General features: G+C 39.5%; 1 long non-coding RNA gene across 1 annotated transcript; it reads left to right on the forward strand.

Annotated features, from left to right (window-relative positions):
- The first annotated feature begins 456 nt into the window (after positions 1-456).
- On the forward strand, positions 457-20,500 carry LOC110743194. Its single transcript, XR_002521843.2, has 3 exons — positions 457-2,200; positions 2,487-4,546; positions 18,023-20,500. It is a non-coding gene; the product is annotated as an uncharacterized LOC110743194 (long non-coding RNA).
- The last annotated feature ends 208 nt before the right edge of the window (positions 20,501-20,708 follow it).

Genomic DNA, 20,708 nt, shown 5'->3' on the forward strand with positions numbered 1-20,708 from the left:
AAATGCAGATACGTACCTCTGCCACACACTCACACAAAACACCACACACTCACACATGCCTACACCACACACACACACACATCACATACATTCACACACATGCCTACACCACACACTCACACATAACATCACACACACTCACACATGCCTACACCAACACTCACACAACATCACATACATTCACACACAGACCACACACTCACACATAACATCACACACACATACTTACACTACACACTTACACAAACACCACACCTCACACAAAACACCACACACTCACACATGCCTATACCACACACTCACATATAACATCACACACATATACCTACACTATACACTCACACATAACCACACATGCCTACACTACACACGCATACCACATGCTCACACACTCATTCATACCTACACCACACACACTATACACACACTCACCACATCACACACACTCGCACACTCACCACACACATATACCTATACCACACACATACAACACCTCATATTCACACATGCCTACACCACATACACTCAAACACACACATATAGCTGCAACACACATTTACGCAGAACATCATACACACATGTGCCTACACACACTTACGTATAACACCACACGCTCACAATACCACACACAAACTCTCACATGCCTACACCACACGCTCACACACAAAATACAGAGAGAAGAGTCTGGCACTTGCTTCCTGACAAATGATGCCTCCTTCTATTTGCTGATGAGTTTGAGGAAAACCTCCTTTCAGTTCAGCATAATACGTTAATGTGGCAGTGTGATGCTACTAAATACTTGTAGAACATTTTTGACTGTTACACTCAGTTGAAAGTCAATCTAACTATGGGATCTAAAATTAAACACACGTCTGTCTCATCATCTTCAGACACTGTCAATTTCTCATGATTTAACTTGCATTGCCTTTTATTCTTTATATCTGCTCTTTTCTGTATATTTTCTGACGCAAGTATCCCATACACCCTAAAAAGTGGATAAAAAGAAGAATCTTAACAAATGTTAGTATAGAAACTATAGGACGAATCCATAGTACCATCTAGAGTCTTGGGAGATCATGACAATCTTTCTAATAAGCGAAGCATTCTTTTACTCTCCGAGGAATTTAGAGAGGTCTGAGAAGAAAAAGAATGTATTTTCTTCTTTGTTTCATCAGCGTAGCTCTAAAGAATTAAATCTATGTATGCAGACAGCCATCACTTCTACCGAATCTTTTCAATTCCCAGAAACGCCTCTACTTTGCAATCATCAGACCACTAAGATATTGCTGAAAGTAATTGGGGTATTACAGGGCCTAGTCTTTACCATGTGAAATTCCGTCCTAGACATCAATTTCTGATTACATATCCTGGAGAAAGAGTATTTTAATACATTACATAAAAAATAATCTCATTAAATATGGGGAAATATTCAACTGGTTGTTTAAGCAACTACACCTTAAATCAAAAATCGATTTTGAGCACAAAGTAAAGTGTGCTAAAGGAAAGCAAAGGAAGAAAGAAATACAAAGTGTGCGTGATTTTTTTTTATGTGCTCCCCTGTTTCTGTTCAAATGCATTTCCTTATTTCGGTCAAGCTGGCCGTCCCTGGCAGTGTGTCTGCCTGTTAGGAATATCTCCTTTTTGCAGAGTTTTCTAAAGCTATCACTGGTCCCTGTTTCCTCTGACTTAATGTCATTGATAAGCGGTAAAAGGGAGAAATGTTGACAATATATGATTATAGATTAAATGATGCAATTTCAGGGTCAGTTCTACAGAAAGCACTTATAAAGACTCTGGCAAGTGAAGATGAATGGAAATGAACGAGGGCATTTTCAACAGAGCCTGGTGCCCGCCGGCTTCCAAGGCTCTGCTGCCATCTGCTGGCCGCGGCGAGGCACGAGCGTGCGCGGCCACACACGAGCTTCTGCTGTGTCTCATTAAGAGAAGAGTTCTCATTTCAGGTCGCAGCTTACCTTCGGCATCCACAGACCTGTCAATTAGCCCTCTCCCTGCATTCTGTTTCATTTCCAGCAGCAGACGTGCCAAAGTCTGGCAGGAACTCAGGGAAATATATCCTGAACACAGGTGGTATGTTGAAGATACCTTGGTGCTTTATTTGAACTAACCACCTGATAAATTTAAACAATATAGGCATGAGACGGAGGGGAAACTAGGAGACAGAACTGGCGATAAATTTGAGGTAATTATCTAAAATTGTTGCTTTACGATTTGTTTTCTTTGTCCCTATGCTGTCAATAAATGCACACGTTGCATTTTGACACTAACGTGATTTAGTTAAAATCCAGGAATGCGTTCGGGAGCTGCTTTTCCAAGTGTGTGCACACAGCTTCTCTCAGGAACCAAGAGTCACTGCCTCCCCTCCTCTCCTTCCCATCTCAAGGGTGCTGGAAATAAATTTGATGCGGTAGGTCTAATTTTATTTTACTTTTTTAAAAAAATTGACTCAGTATTTGATTTCTCCCTAGAGACTCGCTGCTACCTCTAGGTCAAGATGAGATTTCTGTCGTGCATTAAGCTAATTTGGATGGTGAACGAATACAAGTCCAGGAAGTCGATTCTGAGACCCGATAGCCTGCAAGGAGAGTGCAGGATAAGCAGGAGAAATTAATTAGCGCTTCCTTCAGCAGTTTTACCGTCGCAGGCAGGCGGGACTGTGGCGGAGCGCTGGAGATGCTGCGAGCCCTGAGCTGCCTTCACAGCCTTTGTTGGGGTGTGCTGCTGGATCACACTGCATGAGAAATGGAAGCAGCCTCTCTGTAAAGAGCCTGCAAACCTCAGGACGCTCTGGAAGCCAGCGGAATAATTACAGAGGGATGAGCCTGCAAGTCCCACTGCTTCCTGAGCTGCATTCACGGCTGTGTGAAGGGGAGAAAGGAATACATTTGAGCTCTTTTCATGGAAGGCACAGATATTTTAATGTTGTGATACCATCCAACAGGGCAAGCTGAGAGAACCCACGCTAAAGGTTTCACAGATGCAACACCACTATTCCCTGCGTAAAACAGAAGGCAGACATAGGCCTCCCCTGGAAAATAATGTTTTAAGAGCTCATAAATAGCTAGAGGTCAAATCATCCTCATTTCTAGTTTTTGTATAGATATTTCCAATAATATATTTAGTGGGCTCGCTTTTTTCTTTTGTGCATGTATCCTGGTTTATTGTTTATTTTTCCTGAATTATTGGCCAATGAATATTTATATTAGAACAGAAAAAAATACATTCTAAAATTAATGTCATAAAAATAAGTTACATCAGTGAGATGTCCTCTGCATGAGAAAGGGATAAGATGGATTGCTAAATATCCCCCGGGGCTAAGCCAGCAAGACTAGGACTGCACACCCCTCATCATTAGCAGGGACACAAAATCACGGAGGAGACCCAGTTGGCCAGGGCAGACCAGCCAAGCAGTGCTGTGTCAAATGTATGATGGACATGGTGGATGCATTGAGCTCTCTTCCCAGCTGAGGAGTTTGAGAGAAACATTTAGTAAAAAGGGCCAGGATTTAGTCACAAGGCTACCCTCTCCTGACAGAATAATTAAGCAGTAAACACTGCTGCACATTTCTGGAATGGACACTGTGAGAAAGGTGTAGTTTTACCATGTTGTATGGCATTTGTTTTCTTGCAAACAGTCCAGGACGGGCTGGGACTGTTTCTACACCTGTCTGCACTCTGATATGCATTGTTTTAGCTGCAGAAGAGCACCAAAATGCTGTCTTCATATTCCAGAACATGCCAGGCTCAGTTTTCTTCCTTTAAGGCCTCACATTTTCTGCTTAATGTGTATACTAGGGCTAAAAAAGTCTAACCCCTATTTTCTCCCTTCTGAGGTCCTTCTGGGTCAAGATGGCTCCGGGCTGACAGGGTTGTGGGAAGGTACGGCCTGGCACTGGTCTGGTTCTCCATTCAGACCATGAGAGAGTGTGTGTGCTAAGCTGTCCTTTCTGCTGATTTAGTCTCTCTGGCCCCAGTTTCCTCATCTCTATGGTACCGGAAATGGCAGCTGAGCTCCTCTCAAACGTCAGTTATAAAGCTAAGATGAGCGTGGATCCAGAAAGCATTTAAGAACGGTGCAGTTGCTCAATGTTGTCGCTATTATTTCGTTTACCTTAAATTTGTTGAGCATCTGCCATAACCAGGTATAAGAAAATTTCACTTTTAATCGCAAGAACAACTCGGTCAGATTGATATTAATGTCTCCATTTGGGGAGCGAGGGATCTGTGTCTGAGAGAAGTTCAAATGTTGTGTTTAAGGTCACACAAGGAAAGTGATGGAGCCTGTATGTTCACTGTGGACTCCGAAGCCACTGGGCTTTGTCATGTTGCCCTCTGCTCCCACCGTCCCATAATAGAGAAAGTGACTGAGCCCTGGAAGTTACATCATTTAAATATCTTGAGAGTACAAGAGGTGGAAGCAATTTCTCCCAGCTGGGTGGAGACAACATCGCTAATTCTTGAGAGATGTGGAGACTGTGTTCCAGGAAGAGGGAAGACCTTGAGTGAGTCCCTGGAGGTGAGAGAACAGGTAAGTCTGGGAAGAAGAAGGTGATGTCCATGTCATTGGACCATTTCTGAGGGTACATGCAGGAGAATATGTGTGACTAAGAATTGTAACTGTTGTTTGAGGCCAAATTTGAAGAGATTTGAATGCCAGGCAGGATTAGGATCTTACTCCCTCAGCCACCAGTGTTGTTAATGCAAGGTCCATACACACTTAGTGCTGTATTCCAACAGCAATGCATACAGTTTATTACAGAGAAGGGAGGTGACCAGTTATCAGAATATCGCAACTGCAAGAAGCTGAGGTCTTGTGGTACTGGAGAAAGAGGACTGATCCACAGGCCTTACTAATTCTCTCCCTTCCAGACTGTATTAGGGTTCTCTAGAGGGACAGAACTAATGGAATATATATACACACATATATACATATATGCATATATGTATGTGTGCATATATAAATATACTATATGTATGTAATGTATATATGTACACACATATAAATGTGTGTATACACATATATCAATATGTATTTCTACAGATATAAATATCTATATATTTATACATATATATGTGTATGTATTTATACATATATGTATATGTGCATGTATGTATGTGTGTATATACATATATACATATATGCATACATATACATTTAGATATACATGTGTGTGTATATATGTATTGCATATATGTGAGTATATATGTATTGCATATATGTGAGTATATATGTGTTACATATATATGTATATAAAGGGGAATTTATTAAGTATTAACTCACACCATCGCAAAGTCCCACAATAGGCCGTCTGCAGGCTGAGGAGCAAGGAGAGCCAGTCTGAGTCCCAAAACTGAAGAACCTGGAGTCCGAAGTTCGAGGGCAGGAAGCCTCCAGCCGGGGAGAAAGATGTAGGCGGGACGTGTAGGCCAGTCTTCTTTTAACATTTTTCTGCCTGCTTATATCCTAGCCGAGCTGGCAGCTGATTAGATGGTGCCCACACAGATTAAGGGTGTGTCTGCCTTTCCCAGCCCACTGACTCAAATGTTAGTCTCCTTTGGCAACACGCTGACAGACACCCACAGGATCAATACTTTGTATCCTTCACCCAGTCAAGTTGACATTCAGTATTAACCATCACACAGACCATCTGAATCTCCTGGAATCGCCCCGCCCCCATCTCCCGAGTGCCTGCATAGGGTCACTCCCCTGAGAGTGGTATGAGTAAGGGACAATAGCCCTAAGTTACCCCAACAGCGCAGCAGGGAACAACGACAAGAACCTGAGCTGTCAGCTACACATCTGGGGTCCACATCCCAGCCTTGCCAACTCCCAGCCACATAAAGTTAACAAGGCTACACAAGTTCTCTGAGCCTCCTTCCCTTGTGGGTAAAAGAAAAATAACATTATGTCTAACTTGCTGGGGGAATGTGGCCTCGCAATGAGAACAATACAAATGAAAGGCAGGTCTGGCTTCTCTAGTTTGCTTTTCTGTCTGTCCATGAGCCCTCGGACATGGGGCTCATGCAGCAGCGATCTCTTCCCCCATCCTGCTTACTGCCAAAGCATCCGGCTCTGTTCCCTCCGGCCTTTATAAAAGCAGCTGTAGGAAATGCTGTAGGCACCTCCGCAGAATGAGGGGAAATGGCGTCTCCACGCACTCTAGAAATATGGCCTCAGAGCCCCAAAGAGCAAGCGGCTGGAGGACCAGGCGTGGCCATTCTAGGAGCCTAGCCTGCACCATCTTCTGATACCATTCATTTTCTCAGACCATTTTTCACTTCCGTCTCTAGAATAAAGTGAGCTGTGATGTGTACTATTCTGCCTGTATTATTGAATCAGTTACCACATTAAATAACATTTAATACATTAAGTATTCAAGTAACAACCCTAAAAATCTACCACAGACAAATCAGAGTACACCACATGAATCTACAGCAGTTCAAGTTTGAACAAAATTAATAATAAAGAAGATAGACTTTATAAAACCCAACATTTCCAAACTCTGAGCCTACTCTTTTTTCTATAGTATTTTAGTATTTATTTTTATCAGAATTATAAAATGTAGAATTGGAGATGTGTATCAAGGGGAAAAATGACAATTTACAATATCTCAATTTCCAGCCATAACATAGTGACTAATTTAGGATTCTTCAATTTTCTCCTGTGAGTATGTTGTGTGTGCCTGCATACATACATGTTTACTTTCACAGATTATTGTAGATGGATTGTGGTTTCTAATTTTTCACTTGATACTGAATAGCTGGCATCCCCCATAGTGTGTGTGTATATATGTGTGTCTATATATATATATAACCATTACTCAATAATCAGACCTTCACATTCTTCCTAATTTTCCCAGTTATAAATGGAGGCATAATTAACGCAATCTTACGTTAATATTTGTCCACATTTCTGAATGTTTTCCTAGGCTAGATTCCCAGCAGTAGAAATATTGGTATAAATATTAAGAATACCAAAATGATTTTGATACATATAACCAAATGGTTTCATGAATAAACATGAACTCTCTTGAGCAGTATATAAAAGTACTAACACAGTATACCTTTATCAACTTTCATTATATGTTTCAATCTTTGCTCATTTGATTTAGCAAAAAATGATGTCTGGGGAAGGATGGGCTATCAGTTTGATCTCCCTGCTTTCCCAGATGGAGAAGAAGAATTGAGAGATGAGACTCTTACTCCAGAGTTTGGAAGAAAGTTCGGGGATGGAGATATTCATCTTAAAGTTAGCAGGCAACAGGAGAGTTGATGCCAGTAGCTTCTGGATAGCATACCCAGATTATATGCTCAATTGTGCTTTTAATTTCTTTAAAGCTGAGCAGAAAGTGACAGAACATATAAGGAGCAGTAAAAATAATACAAAGGGCAATGACTGTAATGTCACTGACGATGTTATCAATGATAATAACATGAGTGCCTTAGGCTTCTGGCCACCCATATGCATTTGCTCACCTAATAATGAATCAGGCATGTTAGGTGCTATTAACATGGCTATTGAATAAACAATGAACTGTGGCTAACAAGTGTTAGATGTGAAACTTGCTCTCATGTGTATCTGAATCCAAAGTATGTGCTCTTACCCATCAAGATAGGCCAACTCTGTGAAACTGCCATTGACTCACAGAGATGTTGGGATGGAATGGAACATGGCTTTAGACTTGTTTACTTCAACAGGTATATTTTATAGGTTTACTAACTTATAGCTGTCATAATTCCTTTTCCCCTTATAGAAGGTGATAAATACTGAAATATATACGAATTAAATATATATGAACAAAATGCAAAAACATATAAAATATATATGAAAATCAATATACAATATGAGGGAATATGAATATGTATGAATATAGCTTGTTTAGAAACACATGTATAAATATGATCTAAGTTTTATTCATAATTTAGAAATATTTAAAATTAACAATGTTTCAAGGTCTGTATGATTGTCAGCACGAATTACACATGTCAAAGGAGAATGTGTGGTATGGCCTTAGCTCCATACATAGAGGACACGTCATTACTCACCTTGATCCTACTGCTGCATCCACAGCAATGAAGTACAAAGAAAGCAATTACATGGAGTGCTTAAGTAATTCCCATAAAAAAATCCATGCAAAGTGGTTTCCAGTCTGATATGTTATAGGATTTGGAAGTCATCACTCCCATCCTTACAACAAAAACAAAGCTGAACAAACTGAAAATCAACAACTCTTCTCAGATCCGTGAGAGAATGGAGGTCACAGGGCAAACTGCTTCCTGAAAAACTGGAGAGGCAGACAGGTGGACACAGACAATCACAGCTCACCTGCGCAGAAGCCCACAGCTGAACCCACTTCAAAGTTTAAAGTAGGGATGCCTTAAATGGTAATCAGTAAATTGCTGAAGGCTCCATGTGAAGTAGCTTGAAAGTTAAAAATCCCAGTTTTGGGGGTGGGTTGGGGGTGAGTTGGGCATATTTTCCTGAGTTTGACTTCCGGAAGCCTCCCAGGTTTTCTGGGAGCAGATCTGAGAAAAAGTCTCTGGGAGTTCCTGCTGGAGCAGAAGAAAAGGAACTATTTTGAAATAAGCCCAGAGCTCTCTGTTCTCCTTGGAGACTTGCCCTCAAGGACAATTAGTGGGCTATCGCCTAACCCACTGGGGTTTCTTCTAAAACCTAACCAGTCTGAGGGAAAGGAAACACCCAATCAGGCTCATTAAAAGACTGAAACAAGGTAATTATGAAAGGTGAGGGGTATGATAATTTGCTTACTTGTAGGCATCATATCACTGTGTATATGTAGGCCAAAACGTCATGTTGTACACCTTACATATGTCACATTTTTAAAAGACTAGAACTTAATCTTAGGAGTATAGACGCTTCCCTTCTCCCAGCAGCTTCCCTTCTCCCAACAGCTTCCCTTCTCCCAAGAGCTTACCTTCTCCCAACAGCTCACCTCCAAATCAATAGGACTCCTCTGCATCAATAGCATAGTAATAAACAATTGTAGTTAAAGAAGTGTTTGACTTAGACCCTATTTCATAGTCTCTAAGGACACTCAGTGAAAATCAGAGAGGCAAAAACAGAGACTATAGAGGAAACGTTTAACTTCTCATACCACAGTTACAGCAAACAGTAAACATAGCCTGACTCCTAGCCACAAAAACCTAAATCTCACACTCAAAGCCTATCTCCTTTAATTCCTTTTACCCAGTGCATCATTCCTGTCTTGCAACAAAAAAAGTCACAGGGCATCCAAAAGGCAAAAAAAAAGTCAAAAAATGCAAGCCAAGAATCAGAGCCGGCTCAGATATGGCAGAGATTTTGGAATGATCAGACCAGAAATTCAAAATAACTGTGATTAATATGCTATCAACTCTAATGGAAAAGTTAACAACATGCACAAACATATGGATAATATAAACGAAAAGAATCAAAAGGAAATGTTAGAAATCAAAAACACTGTAAAACACGTGAGGAATGCCTTTGATGGCCACGTCAGTAGACTGGACATGGCCAAGAAAAGAATCAGTGACCCTGAAGATATGTCAATAGAAACTTCGCAAACTGAAATGCAAAAATAAAAGAATGAAAAATATGGAACAGAATACCCCAAAACTGTGGGCAATTTATAGAAGGCATAAAATACACATAACAGGAATACAAGAAGCGGAAGAATGAAAGGAAAATAATAAATATTTGAAGAAATAGTGGTGAAGCATTTTGGAAAGTTGATGATAGACACCAAGCAACAGATCCAGGGTGCTCACAGAACACCAAATAGGATGAATACCCAAAATCTATACCTAGTCACGTTATAGTCAAACTACAGAAACTTTTTATAAAGATAAAATCTTGAAACAGGACAGAAAAAAAACCCACCATACTTATGGAGGAACAAAAATCAGAATTACATAGAACTTCTCTACAGAAACCATTCAAGAAAAAGAGATTGAGGGAAATATTTGAAGTGAGTTGAAAGAAAAAAATTAAAGCATCAGCCTAGAATTCTGTATCCAGTGAAATTACAACATATAAGTGAAAGAGAAAGAAAGACTCTGAAAAAGAAAAAAAATGAGGCAGTATATCACCAGTAGAACTACCCTGCAAGAAATGTTAAAATAGCTTCATAGAGAGAAGGAAATGATATAGGTCAGAAGCTCAGATCTATATAAAGAAAGGAAGAACATTTTAGAAGGAATAAACAAATGAAGGTAAAATGAGACATTTCATTTTTCTTATTCTTACTGATTGAACAGAGAATAGTTTGTTCAAAATCATTATCACAACAATGTATTCGATGATTATAGCTTATGGGTAAGTGAAATTAATGACAGCAATGTTATAAGAGACGGGAGGGAGAAACTGAAAATACTCTGTTATAGGGTACTTGCACTAAACATGAAGCACCATAGTGTTATTAAAAGTGGACTTGGATTAATTATAAATGTATATTGAAAACTCTAGAGGGCCAGGCACAGTGGCTCATGCCTGTAACCCCAGCACTTCGGGAGGCCAAGGCTGGTGGATCATTTGAGGTCAGGAGTTCGAGACCAGCCTGACAAACATGGTGAAACCCTGTCTCTACTAAAAATACAAAAAATTAGCTGAGTGTGGTGGCACACACCTGTAGTCCTCACTACTCGAGAGGCTGAGGCAGGAGAATCGCTTGAACCTGGGAGGCAGAGGTTGCAGTGAGCCGAGATCGCAGCACTGGACTCCAGCGTGGGAGACAGAATGAGACTCTGTCTCGAAATAAATAAATAAGAAAGAAAACTCTAGAACAACCACTTTAAAAAAAAAAAAAGTTTTAACAAATTGATATGCCAACAGAATAGAGAAAATAGAATCGTAGGAAGTGCTCAACTAAAACTAGAGAAGGCATGAAATCACTGGAAGTAAAATTTAAAAAAAAGAAAAAAGACAATGAATAGACTCTTGCAAATATGGAGGATATTAATCCAAATATGTCAATAATTTTTTAATATGCATGGTTTAAGTACACCAGTTACAACATAGAAACTTTCAGAGTGGATACAAATAATAAGACCCAAGTACATATTGTCAACAAGAAACTCACTTTACAAAGACACAGATTGACTGAAAGTAAAAGGATGAAGAGACATGTACCATGCTAATACAAATCAAAAGAAAGTGAGAGCAGCTGTATTGACTTCGGATAGAACAGTTCAGAGCAAGGGAAGTTATCAGAGATAAAGAGAGGCATCACATAATGGTAAAGGGGTCAATTTTCCAAGAAGACATAAAAACCCTAATGTGTATGTGCCCTAAAACAGTATAGAAATGCATGAGGCAAAAACAGAGAGAAATGATAGAAGAAACAGATACTACTATTATAGTTGGAAGCTTTAACACCCTTCTATCAGTAATGAACATATCCAACAAACAAAAATGTTGTAAGGATGTAACTGAACTGAAAGCACAGTCAGTCATCAGGGTCTGACTAATCACTTCACCTAACAGTTATAGAAAGCACATTCCTCTGATGGGAGCATTCACCAGTAGAGATCACATTCTGGGCCAGGAAACACAAGTTAACATATTTAAAAGAATAGACATCATACAAAGTAGGCTCTCAGAGCACAATGGAATTAAAGCAGGAATCAATAACAGAGTGATAGCTGAACAATCTAAATTATTTGGTTATTAAACAGTACACTTCTGAAAAAAATCCATAGGTTAAAGATGTCTCAAAAATAATGTAAAAGTGTTTTAAACTAAGTGAAAATGAAAATACAACTTATCAAATTTGTGGGGATACAGCCAAAGCAGCACTTAGAGGGAAACTTATAGCACTGGCTGCATACATTAGAAGAGAAGAGAAAAAAATAAACTAAGTTGTCTAAGCTTCTATTGTAGTCTATTTTGTACTGCTTTAACAGAATACCATAGACTACATAATTTATTTTTTAAAAAGAAACTAATTTATCAGTTTTGAGGGTGGAAAAGTTTAATATCAAGGTGCAGGCATCTGGTGAGGGCTTTCTTACAGCATCATCCCATGACAGAAGGCAAGAGGGAGAGGGAGAATAAGAAAGCAGAAGATACAACTGAAAGTTGCAAGCCCTGTTATAATCAGCATTAATCCATTTGTGAGGGTGGAGCCTCGTGGCATAAATATCTCCCATTAGGCCCCACCTCCCAACAGTATTGCATTGAGGATTAAGTTTGCGACATGTGCGTTTTGGGGGACTCATTTAAATCATAGCATCCCACGCCTGGGCCCCCTAAATTATATTCTCACTTGCAGAATACATTCATTCCATTTCAAAAGGCCCAAAGTGTTAACTTGTTCCAACACCACCTCAAAAGTCCAAAGTCTCATCTAAGTCAGATATTGGCGAGACTCACAGTACAATTTATTTTGAGGCAAATTCTCCTCCAGCTGTGAACCTGTGAGAATAAATCCAGTTATGTGCTTCCACAATACAATGGTGGGATAGGCATAGGATAAATATCACTATTCCAAAAGGAGGAAACAGGAAAAAGAAAGGAGTAACAGGCCCAAGTAAGCCTGAAATCCAATAGGGAAAACAACATTCAATCTTAAACCTCCAAAGTTATCTTCCTTGACTCCATGTTCTGCCTTCTAGGCATAGTGGGACAATAATGGATCCCAAAGGCCTCAGGCAGCCCTTCCATATGGATTTGCTGGGTTCAGCCCATACATCAGCTCTCCTGGGTTAGACTCTCATGCTGCAGCTCTCTCAGGTTGAAGTTACATGCTAGTGGTTCTGCAGCTCTGCAATTTGCAAGTGGTCCTGTTCCCATAGCTTCACTAAGCATTACCCCGATTGGGACTCTCTGGAGTCGATCTGCCGCCTGACACGTTGCTGGGCCCCAGGGCAGTCTGCAGCATCCTTTGAAATCTAAGTGCAAGAAGTCGTGCCGCCACAGACTCTGCATTCTGTGAACCTGCAGAATTAGCATTAACTGGATGCTGCCAAGCTTCAGTTTGTACCTTCTTGAGGGTTGGCCTAAGGCACACTTGGGCTGGTTTGATCCACAGCTGACAGACCCAAGGAGCACCACATCGGAATACAGGAAGCAGACATTTGGGGGTGGTGCAGGAAAGCAAACGTTGGAGTCCAGTGGCACTTTTCTGGAAACCTTGCCTTAAGGTTCTAGTTTGCCTGGAAAATCTCTGAAATGCATTCAGGATCATTCTTCCAGTGTCTTGACGAATATAATCTGGTTTCCTTTTTCCCACACAAATCTCTAGTAAATGGTCTCTTGGCTATACCCTCAGTATTCTCTTCTAAACACACCATTTTATACTTTTACATGGCCAGGCTGAGAGTTTTCATAATCTTTCTGTTCTGCTTCTCTTTTAATTATAAATTTCATCTTTACATTATCTTTTATCTCTTGGGTTTTGCTTCATTTCATTAAAAGAAGCCACACAACACCTGAAATGCTTGCTGCTTAGATATTTCTTCCACCAGATATCCTAGTTCATTGCTTTCAAATTCTGCCTTCCATAGAGCCCTAAAGCATGGACATAATTCAGCTAAGTTCTTTGCCACTATATAGCAAGAATGACCTTTAGTCCAGTTTCCAATACCTTGCTCCTCATTTCTGACTGAGACATTATCAGAATTGCCTTTACCATCCATATTTCAATGCAGATTCTGATCATAGCAACCTAAGTAATATCTAAGAAGTTTCCAACTTTCCCTACAACTGTTCCCTTCTTCTGAGCCTTCAAATACCCTTAATGCTCAGATCATGGAAAAACAGGTTTTTTTTTCTAGCATTCACTTCAAAACCATTTCAGGCTTGACTCATGACCCAGTTCCAAAGCTGCTTCCTCATTGTCAGGTATTTGTTATGGCAATAACACTACTCTCAGTACCAGCTTTCTGTCTCCATTTATTGTGTGCTTCTGTAACAAGGTATCAGAGACTGGGTAACTTATAGAGAAAAGGAATTTATTTCTAACAGCTCTGAAGGCTGGGAAGTCTAATTTCAAGGTGCCAGCATCTGACAAGGCCCTTTTTGCTATGTTGCTCCGTGGCAGAAAGCCAGAGATTGAGCAAAGGCAAGAGGCAGAGGATGAGAGATTGAGCTTTCAGTCTCAGACCCATCATAACCCAAGTTAACCCTACACACCCCAATTAGGGCCACCCCCCCTCCAACACCATTGCAATGCAGATTGTTTTCAACACATGCTTTTTGGGAGGACACGTTCAAACCACAGCAGCCTCCATCTGAGGAAACTAGAGAAAGAAGAGCAAATTAAATTCAATGTATGGATAAGAAAGGAATAACCAAAATTGGAGCAGAAATCAATAAAGATGAAAATAATGGAGAAAATCAGCAAAACTAAAAGTTGATTATTTGGATAGATTAATACAATTGATAAATTCTTAACCATCAACATTAAACATGAAACGCTAAAAACATTGGTTAAATTTTTGTGTAAATTTAACAAATTGTGAACAAGATCTATGTGGGGAAAAATTTAAAAATCAAAGATTCCCCAAATAATGGAAAAATATTCCATGTTTGTGATTGGGAAAACTCAATATTTTTAAATTATTAATTCTGCCCAACCTAAGATTCATTCTTTGGAATCCCAATAAAAATATTCATCACTTTGTGAATATTTACACATAGACTCTGCAGTTCACATGGAGAGACAACAGACACAGAATAACCAACAAATATTAAAAGAGAAAAATAAAGTGAGAGAATAGATACTACCCAACTTTAAGTCTTAGCATAAAGCCTCAGTAATCAAGACAAAGTAGTTTTAACAAAGAAAAGGACAGAGATAAACAGAGAACAGAACAGAGAGCCTGGAAATATTTCCACATAAATATCCATGTAATCAACTGATCTTTGATGAAGGAGCAGTGAGAATTCAGTGGCGAAACACTAGTCCTTCAACAAATGGTACTAAAACAAGTGAACATCCGCATGCGAAGTAAATAAATCTAGACAAAATGTAAAACTAAAAACTCCTAGAAGATAAAATAGGAAAAAAGCCTAAATGACATTTTGTTTGGCAGTGAGTTTTTAAATACAACACCAAAAGCACAATCTGTGAAAGAAACAGCACTAACTTCGACTTCATTAAAATAAAAAAACCCTTCTGTTCTTTAAAAGTCACTGTTAAGGGAGTAAAATGATAAGCCACAGACTGTGAGAGAATATTAGGAAAACACATAAATAATAGAGGCATTGTATCCAAAATATATAAATAACTCTGAAAACCAAACAGTAAAAACAATAACAAAAAACAAACAATTAAAAAGCAGACCAATAATTTGAACAGATACTTTGCCATAGAAGATACACAGATGGTTAATAAGAGTATGAAAACATGCAAAATATTATATATCATTAGAGAATTGCAAATTTAAAAAGCAATAGGAAGCCAGGCACAGTGGCTCATGCCTGTAATACCAGCACTTTGGGAGGCTGAGACAGGTGGATCACCTGAGGTCAGGAGTTCTAATCACACCCTTAGGTATTTACATAAATGAAAAATTATGTCCACTCAAAAACCTGCACAAACTGTTTATAGCAGCTTTGTTCATACTTTTCAAAATTATGAACAAAATAACGATTAAATAATTATTAATAAAAAACAGTTGCAATGCCCTTCCATAGGTGAAGAGCTCAGCAACCTGTGGTTTATCCATAAATGGAATATTATTCAGTGATAAAAAGAAATTGTTTAGTGTTATCAAGTCAGAGAAAAGACATTTACACGCACTTTGCGAAGTGACAGAAGCCCTGTGAAAAGGCACCTACTGTATGATTCCAACTGTATGACCTTCTGGAAAATGTAAGACTGTGGAGACAGTGAAAACATCAGTGGGTACTAGGGATGGGGAGAAGGAGAGACGACTAGACCAAGTGCAGGGACTCTGAAAGGCAGTGAAACTAACCTGTAAGAGACTATCATGGTGGAGGCTGACACTATGCATTTTGCAGAACCTATAGAACCTACAACCCAAGAGGCAACTCTAAAGTGAACTGTGGACTTCAGTTAAAAATAACTGGAGTACTGGTTCGCCAATTGCAAACATGTGCCACATCAATGCAAATGTTCACAACAGCGACTGTGAGGACAGGGAAGAAAGAATATATGGAAACTGTACTTGCCGCCAGATTTTTCTGTAAACCTAAAAATCCTCTAAAAAAAGTCTATTAATTTTTAAAAATCTATGAAGATAAAGTAAATAGAAGCCCCATATCCCTCCATCTATATTTATTGGGCACCAACTATGTGCCCACACTTACCTACACCTGTGCAAACAGCATTGAGCAGACAGGAACCTGTTCTCATAGAGTTCACATTCTAACGGGGCTAAACAGACAAGACCACAACAAAACAAATGCAACAAGATAAGTTCAGATAGAAATATGTTGACACAAAGAAATTTTAAAACAGAAAAATAAAAAGAAAGGTGACTATATTAGGGGAGAGTATGATATTTTAGCTGAGACCAGAGGGACAAAGAAAAAATCTGGTCATGCAAAGAAGGAGGAAAATGCATTTTAAAAAGAGGCGTCACAGGTGCAAAGGGGCCAATTATTGTTTCAATTTCAAAATGATGCAAGACTTTCTAAAGTCATTTGAGTAAAACAGAGTCAGAAGTAAGGTGAAGGTGGACGCCTTTCTCTCTGTCTCCAATATTAAAATATGTCATCCCCATTACATGGCAAAGGAAACAACTCTCTTTTACAGAGGCTGTCTTACAATTGCGTAAATTCAGATGGCTTAAATCTGAGGCTGGTTAGATGGATACTAGTAAGTCAATGTTAATCACTAATTTCGGAATGACAGAAGCAACTAAAACAATAAGACCAGAACCAAATATCTGTGTTTTGATTTGACATAATTATTCAATATGATTATTTTACCAAGTGACCAAAATCCGTGACACACTAGGAACTAACATTTTGTAGAATTAAAATTGCCGCCAAGTTTTTTTTTTTTTTTTGAGACAGAGTCTCCCTCTGTCGCCCGGGCTGAGGTGCAGTGGCCGGATCTCAGCTCACTGCAAGCTCCGCCTCCCGGGTTTACGCCATTCTCCTGCCTCAGCCTCCGGAATAGCTGGGACTACAGGCGCCGCCACCTCGCCCGGCTAGTTTTTTGTATTTTTTAATAGAGACGGTTTCACCGTGTTAGCCAGGATGGTCTCCATCTCCTGACCTCGTGATCCGCCCGTCTCGGCCTCCCAAAGTGCTGGGATTACAGGTGTGAGCCACCGCGCCCGGCCTCTGCGAAGTATTTTTATATACCAGAGAGAACATAAATAGCATTAGTTGAAAATCTGACCGTCTCTAGATTGTATTATCTACAAGTCTCCCTCAGTCCCTGAAGACATAGGAAAGACAACATATGATTGAGTGCACATAAATCAATAGAAGATGATCTGTATTTTCCTAGAGTTAACCCAAGGTGAAAAAGGAACGATTAATTCAATGCAAAAAGTTGAGAGCATTTGGAGAAGTCATCTGTACAGACCAATACCAAGATGTTAGGAATGTGAATGGACCTTTTATGTTTAAGTGGGCAAAACAGGCACCCACTTATTAACATACATCCTTAACTGGACAGGCTTTACCCAAAACTATTTAGGAGATACATATACATATATATACACACACATATATATACACACATATATATATTAGGAGATGTATACATATATACGTGTATATGTATACATCTCCTAATATATATGTATATACATGTATATATGTATATATCTCCTAAATATATATATATATATAGTTATGTCACCTATCCAAAGGAAGGCAAATCCAGAAGATGTAATATATAATTATCAGTCACTTGCACCTCTCTATCAATCTACAAATCTTTCCTGGGATTAAGTTTTGATAGTGAAGGAAGAAGATAATTTATTTTCACTTTTCAGTTTGTTTGAACATTTACATGGCACCGGGGAAGAGATAAAGGGTGGAGAGTTTATTTATTTTTCTTTTCAACTGCCCAAATTCTAGGGTTCTTACAGGAATACGTGAAAAATAAAGTTGTCAAGCTCTGTGTCATGCAATCAAAGCAAGTGGAACTATTTTGTACTGCTGCACTTTCTGTTAAACATATGATAATCCAAGGACAAATTTCCTAGATTATCTGGTACTATGTCTCACTTTGAACACACTCTGCAAGGATGTACAATGATGACAGCGGTTCTCTTTAAAGGATGAAAACAAGAAGATCATTTGTATCTAAAAGATAATGTTCCATCAATTCCATTTCCTGGTGGATGAATTGATTTTCAGTTACCAAATTACAATAGAAGAGAAGGACTACCTGAGGTATTAGCTGCCATCCCTGGAGAACGTGAGACGCAGCAGCAGCTGTTCTTTGTAGACAGTGGGCTGCCTGCCTGTGCTGCATTTAGGCTGCTGTGTGTTCTGGGTGAGTTAACACTGAGAGGAAAGCTCTGTTTCCATCACCTGCTTCAAAGGGCTTCCCCATGGCATTTTGATTTTGCTAAATAAGAACGTATGAATCAGCCTGATGAAACAAAACATGCAGTTCAAATTTTTGTTTCTGACAAATCTCTCAGGCTTAATTATTAAAAGCGATATGTTATTGGTAACAATCAAAGTATCATCTATGATGACATCTTCAACAAAACAGTGCTTTACTGCCGTGAAAAACATTATTGGCAAAACCACTGTGGGATGCCAATGTCACAGATAATATGGCACCACAGTCACCTTTGGCTTACCTAATATGCATGTCTGCCTTCTCTGTCGGTTATTTCAACCACTAATGTATGCGTTCTGATGGACTTATCCTTGGATATTGCAGACGATGGGGAGTAATATGAGCTTCACAACAAAAATAAATAGGAATCGTTACTTATTTTCATTTTCCTGTGTAGCCTTAATGACATTCCAGGTGGTAAAATAAAAATTCAAAACCACATTATCCAAGAGAACATGCTTCCGGTGACTCTGTCTTTTGCCAAATAACCCTGGGAGAATCATCTTTCCAGTAGGTTAATGTTTCATGCCACAAGAGAACATCACCTTTCTGGGTGACATCAATTATAAAGGTATGAGCCCACAGCTCCTTGGCGTGATCAACTTGTAGGATATTGATAGCAGAGTACAAAGCCTTGCATAGACAAAGCCTTGTGCAGAATCTGTCTTAGACTTTTCCCAAATCTTCAGTTATTATGTATAGATAGAGACAAGAATTGATCACTTGAGAGAGGGTATATGATGATCAGTTTAATAGAATTGACTCTTGTGGTCAGCTACTGATTTTTTTCAGTGAGATATCAGAACAGTTGCTGGTAAGTTTCCAGTCCGTTTTAAGAGTCTGTTAATGTGGCCTTTCCCCATTTAGCCTGAGGTGAAGAGGAACACTGGTGTATTCTGACAGAAATGTGTGGTATGGTAGAAAGGATTTTGGTTCCAGGGTCAATTACTTGCCAATTTTTTGCCCTTGAATTAGTCACTTCATGTTTGTTTTCAAAATATCAGCTTTTCTATTTACACTTGCCTAAGCAATTCTGGTAAAGCTTGGTTGTGATGCTTAGATAAAGAACCAAAGGCTATCCCTGACATAATAGTATTTATTAAAAATTAATTTTCCACTTTTTATCACAACTTATGTTCCTGTTTGCAAACTCCTTAAGCAGACTATGTTCATGTAGGCTCAACTCATTCCCTGAAACACGTAAGGCTTGCAAATCACAATTGGATTGTAATACAAAGCTACAACTCAATTATCAGGGCTAAAGTTTTGTCAAGTTTAGGTTGCAGAAGGAGAGCTCTTCTTGTAACCTACAATTTAGGAAAGAATTTCCTCCTTAAATAATTGCTCATCATCTGCAAACATTGTTCCAAGTCCTAGAACTCCTTTAGGAATCTGTAGACACGTTCCAATATCATATTGTTCTGATGGAAGGAAGACCCTGGACTTTCAATGCTACCATGTGAGTTTTAACCAAGTTGTTCACAAGCGACTATTTCTTTACCTCCTGCTATGGTTTGAATGTGTCCCCTAAAGACGGTGTGTTGGAAACTTAATCCCCAGGGCAACAGTGAGAGGAAGTGGAGGCTAATAAGAGAAGACTAGGTCATGAGGGCAAGGAGCGTTATTGTGAGAGTGGGTTTGTTATGAAAGAGAGTTTGGGCGTCTCTGGTCTCTTGCTTGCACACTGTCTTGCCCTTCCACCTTCTACCACTTCTGCCTTGGGATGACGCACCTCAAAGACCCTTACCAGATGCCAGTTCTGGGCTCTTGGACTTCCTAGCCTCCAGAAATATGAGCCAAATACATTTCCTGTACATTTTAAATCACCTAGTCTATGCTATTCTGTTACAGAAACATAAAATGGACTAAGACATCCACCTCTGTAATGAATAGAAATTGTTGACTGGGCGTGGTGGCTCACACCTGTAATCCCAGCGCTTTGGGAGGCCAAGGCAGGCAGACCACTTGAGGTCAGGAGTTCGAGACCAACCTGGCCAACATGGTGAATTGCTGTCTCTACTAAAAATACAAAATTTAGCTGGGCATGATGGTGGGTGCCTGAAATCCCCACTACTTGGGAGGCTGAGGCAGGAGAATCACTTGAACCCAGGAGGCAGAGGTTGCAGTAAGCTGAGATCACACCACTGCACTCCAGCCTGAGTGACAGAGTAAGACTCCAGCTCAAAAAAA

Source organism: Papio anubis, chromosome 6, assembly GCF_008728515.1.
Source record: "Papio anubis isolate 15944 chromosome 6, Panubis1.0, whole genome shotgun sequence".
Lineage (NCBI taxonomy): Eukaryota > Metazoa > Chordata > Mammalia > Primates > Cercopithecidae > Papio > Papio anubis.